Source organism: Phocoena phocoena, chromosome 10 (assembly GCF_963924675.1).
Source record: "Phocoena phocoena chromosome 10, mPhoPho1.1, whole genome shotgun sequence".
NCBI lineage: Eukaryota > Metazoa > Chordata > Mammalia > Artiodactyla > Phocoenidae > Phocoena > Phocoena phocoena.
In genome coordinates, this window is record NC_089228.1 from 102957821 (window position 1) to 102963149 (window position 5329).

Genomic DNA, 5329 nt, shown 5'->3' on the forward strand with positions numbered 1-5329 from the left:
TCAGGATCTGCTTTTTCACAAGCTCCCAGGGGATTCGCAGGCCTATTAGGGCTTGAGAATCACTGTTCTAAAGGATGTGGGACTCCTCAGTCCAGGGGGGCATTGGGGCAGGTAAGGCCCACCAGGCCCGCGAGCCTGACACCCACCGTCCGCACAGGAGAAACTTTGGAGCCAGCAGAGGAAGCCAGTGTGACTGGACCACAGCCAGAGGAGGCTGTGGGGTCAGCCGGGAGGCCTGGGTCTGCGGCCAGCCCTGGGTCCGGGAGCACTTCAGCCCCTTTTGGAGCCCCAGTTTCCTCACCTGCAGGGGCAGCTCTCCTCCCTACCCCTGAGGGCCGACATAAGCGTCAGACCAGTCACTGTGCCAAAAGCATTCACAGCGCTGAGGCCTCACCACTGCTTTTCATTTGATGAGGGAGGAAGGAGAGCTATGTTTGCAGGGCCTTCACTGCCCCGCCTCCCGTGGGCGGGACTCAAAGTGACTTATTCCTCAGCCATGAAAAGGAACGAACTAATGCCTTTTGTAGCGACATGGATGGACCTAGAGATTGTCCTACTGAGTGGTGTAGGTCAGACAGAGAAAGACAAATGTATGATATTGCTTATATGTGGAATCTTAAAAAATGGTACAAATGAACTTATTTGCAAAAGAGAAACAGAGTCACAGATGTAGAAGACAAACTTATGGTTACGGTGCCGGGGGAGATAAACTGGGAGACTGGGATCGACATATACACACTGCTATATATAAAACAGATAACTAATAAGGACCTATTGAAGAGCACAGGAAACTCTACCCAACACTATGTAATGACCTATATGCGAAAAGAATCTAAACAAGAGTGGATGTATGTATAACTGAGTGACTCTGCTGTACGGCAGAAACTAATACAACATTGTAAATCAACTATATTCCAATAAAAATTTTTAAAAAATCACGGTGCCCCTGTAACTAGTTTACCCAACTCATCACAAGCACAGGCAGTGATGGAAAAGACACTCTAGCTCCAACTTTGCATATGGCGGCAGTAGCGTGGGGGTGGGGTGGTTACAGATTGTGGAACAGGTGTGGTTAGGGCCCCGCTGCGGCCAGGAACGCCTCCCCAGCCCCGTCTAACCTCCTGGCTTGAGCCCCCAGCTCCCTACCATGTTTTCTGATGCAGAACGAGGGGGACACGGAGGGTGACCTGGAGTGACCACCAACCTTTGCTCTTTCTTTTCTTAACTGTGAGTGTTAGGGAGCAAGGACAGAACTTACAAAACAACCTAAGCCCAAACAAAACAGCCACAGGAGAAAAGTAAACAGAAAAATGATCATGCCTTCCAAAGTAAAGGCTTGAATTTCATGAAGTCTTTCTTTTATTCCCATTTGTTACTCTTAAGAATCAGATTAAAGTATCTGGTTTCCCAAGCGCTTGCCTACAACCAGGGCTCCTCCTCGGACACACCTTTGTAATTCTACCCACCTTGGCAGACAGGCAGGTGACCCAGAGAGCTTTGTTCCCCGGTTTCACATTGTATTATGTAGCCTCAGGCACCAGGCTACCCAGTCAGCCCGATTTACAACCTGAAACCACTCGTCTTTTCTGTGTCTGTTCCTGACGTTTATGCAACACCGGTTCTCAGAGGTGTAGCAGCACACTGCCTGCCCTCTATCATTTTGTTTGTCCTCACAGCAGACATGGACTTCTTATATTTTTTGTGTTCAATTCCTGATACATGGAGAGGCAAATCCAGGCAAAGAGAGTTCAAGTGTGCCGTGTGAGATGATACACTGGACTTGGTGGCTGGGCTGGACTAGAAGTTCTAGAACTTACGTCAGAGATTCTCTCATCATCGTCATCATCTAATATTTAAGTAACAGAAAAAGCCTGAGAAGAAAAGCTCACTAGGACCTAATCCGACTTCCCAGAGTCAAGCACTGGGCACGCTCTGGCTCTTTACTTCCAAACTCCCACAGCGCCGAGATACCCCTTTAAAACGTTACACAAGTAATACGTGCATCCATTTAATTCAGGATGTACACAAGAACACTACAGATAAAGCAAAAGTCCCTGCTGACATCTTCCCATCTTGACTTTGTTCACTACCCCATAGGCACCTTGATGGATTTGGCAGATATCTTTCCATTTAGTATTGTTTTGCCATATACGTCCATATAACTGTGCTGTACCCATAGTCATTTTCATTGACAGTTTTTTTCCACTGACATTTTGTTTTTGAGATCTATCCACACTTTTAGGACTGATTCATCTTCTGTGGCTGTATAGTATTCTATCACATGTATGTGCCACTAATTTATTCATTCCACTTTTTAAAAGTATTTTTTAATTGAAGTATAGTTGATTTACAATGTTAATTTCTGCAGTACAGCAAAGTGACTCAGTTATACACACACATATACATTCTTTTTTATATTCTTTTCCATTATGGTTTATCCCAGGATATTGAATATAGTTCCCTGTGCTACACACTAGGACCTTGTTGTTCATCCAGTCTATATTCCATTCCACTTTTGATGACCACTTAAGTCCTTTCCACTTTCTCACCGTGGCAAACACTGCGCATTTCTCTAAGTGCCTGTGTGGAAATGTTTCTCGGGACTTACTCCTAGAAGAGGAATTGTTGGGTCACAAGAGGAATTGCTGTGCACTTTCAGTTTCAACAACAACGGCCAAATTGCCTTCCAAAGAGCTTTTTCCAACCTGGACACCCCGAATCAGTGCGCGAGGGTACGTGTCTCTCCATAAGCCGGCAAAAATTCCTGTTCTTGTCAGACTTCCCCAAGTATAATTTTCCAAAGTTAAATATGACTCTCAAATCTTTCTACAAATATGGCATGCACATGGGCCAAAAGTTTGCTCACCTCATTAACTAATGAGGACGTTTGTAAGATGAAAAAGCTGATTCAAAGACCATTTGGGGAAATGGGTTTACAGAGTCCTTAACCTATATTAAAATAAGATTGCTAGGCTAGATATAAACATGGTTAATGTCCTACAGGGAAATAATTATAACCTTTGAAGTTACCTTTTCTTTGGGGCAAAGATTATTTGCATCTCTACCAGGCACAAATCTACAAGTTGGTACATAACCTTACAGAGACTCAGCTTTTCATTAATAGTAAACAGCAACATCAAACAACAGAAACTTCTCCTAGAAAAGTAAGTAATCCTTGGGCTTTTAAACAGCGCTGCAATACGAGGTTGAAAGGAGCGCCATTCTTTTGGTCTTATTTCCAGATTTTGGATAATTTCTCTTAATAGATTTTTAAAAATCTGTATCAATGCAATGGATTAAAAAGTGGCAGTTCATTGTGTTTTACTCGGAATTTCTGTAATGATTAGTGACTTTTGGGCCGTTGTTATTTTTACTCTCTAGTTCCAGGTCTCTTTAACAAACAAATATTGCAGACAGGAAAAAGCTTCCTTCTCTTTAGTGACCAGAGTGCCTGGCACAACTGAAGAGCAGCCTCACGAAGTTAGGTCTCCTAGGCAACAGGGAAAAGGAGACCTGATTGCTCCTAGGATAGATTTATTGGATGCATAAAAACACCTTCACTGTGGTCGGAGAGGTTCTGCTCAGCCCAGTGGCAGTGGGAGAGGGGGTGTGTACGATGGGGGGAGACCTCAGTGGGGCTTTGTGGGGGACGGCAGAACTCAGCTCTGCCCGCTTCCTCAGCCTCTACCCTCAGGTCCCTCCTGCGGACTAGGTGGTGAGTCCATCAGTTACCAGCATTTACTGACTGTCGCCAGGTTGGGGTGTCTCCAGGTTGTGGAAAACACCTTCTCTTCCCAGTTCACAAGGCAAACGGGAGGTAAAGATAAACTTGGATGAACTTTGAAGGTCTGATATGGGCAAGTCACTGGAGCAGTCTGAGTAAAACCTGGAGGCGGTGATGTATGCGCGTGTGCCTGTGCGCGTGTGTGTAGCAGTGAGACACACCTCTCGGTCTGGATCGAGTCACGTGACCGACAACCTGCCCTCAGGCTGGACCGAGTCACGTGACCGACAACCTGCCCTCGGTCCCCATCGTTTCTGCGCCCTAGCTGGGCTTTCGATACTTTCCAGGAGCGCAGAGCGCTTAGGGGCCTCGCCCTGGCTCTGCCTCCCCAGCCTGGGGCGATGTGAGGTCACCCGAGACCCTCTAGAACCAACTTCCAATACTTGAACTAACCGGATTCCTTAACTATCGCTCAAAATTACCTCCCAATTAGGAGCAGCCTGAGGGGCAGGCGGCCGTGAATCCCGGTTCTCCACGGGGGCAGCTTCCCCGGGTCCACTTCGAAATCTCTCCGGCTCACCAAGGGCCCCAGCTCACGCGGGGACGCTCTTTCCGAGGGCACCCTTTCCCACCGCCGGCCCGTCCCACTTCTTAGCAGGGGGTCCACTCTCCTTTTGGGGGGACCCTGTGGCTGGCTGGCCCGGGCCTGCCGCGTCGTCTGTCCCACCGTGTCCCCATGGCCGGGCGGTGGCGCGACTGGAACGCGCGGGGGACGCGGGGCGGGCGGCTTCGGCCTCCGGCCCGGCCCAGGGTAGATGCGCGGGCGGCGCGCGGACGAGAACCTGGCCGACAGCACCGGCGCCGGGTCCCCGGAGCGGGTGCGCCCCGCCCTCGCCCCCCTCCCGGCACACGTGCAGCTTCCACCCCCGCGGGTCGGGTGGGGCGCGCAGCCCCCCGACCCGACAGTCTCCGAGGATCGAGAAACGGAAAGAGAGGAGTCTCCCCGGGAGCCTGCCGAGCGCAGGCCAGCCCGCCCTCCCTGCCCAGTCTCGTCCGATCCCGGCCGGCGGCTCGGGGCCCGGAGGGGAGGGAGGGGGCGGGGCGGGGGCACAGAGGCGGGGCCGGCGCCCGGGTTTCCGCCCCTCCAGGCAGCCGGGGGTCCCCGCGGCCCCAGCAGCGCGGGCTCGGGAGGCGGCGCGGGGCGCTGAGGCCAGGCCCCCCCTCCTCCGCTTGGCGCGTCCTCTCACCCGGAGGCGGGGAAGGCGGACGCGACCGCGGCCTCGACGTCGGCGGCCGCGCCGCCCGCGAAGGGAAGCGCCTTATAAGCCGCCGCTCGGCCGGACCCGCGGCTCGTCGCCGCGCCATCCCGGAGAGCTCGCGGAGGCCGGGCCGACCCCAGACAGACCCCGACTCCGGACAGACTCCCGACCAGCGCCGGCTCCGGACAGATCCTGGATCTGTCCGACTCTGGACAGACCTCGGACGGACCCCGGGCCCGGACAGACACCCCGGCTCCAGACCGATCCCGGCTCCGGACGGACTCCCCGCGGACCCAGGCCCGGGCGGGCGCGCCCCCTGCCGGCCGGGGCATGCTCGGCCCGCGGC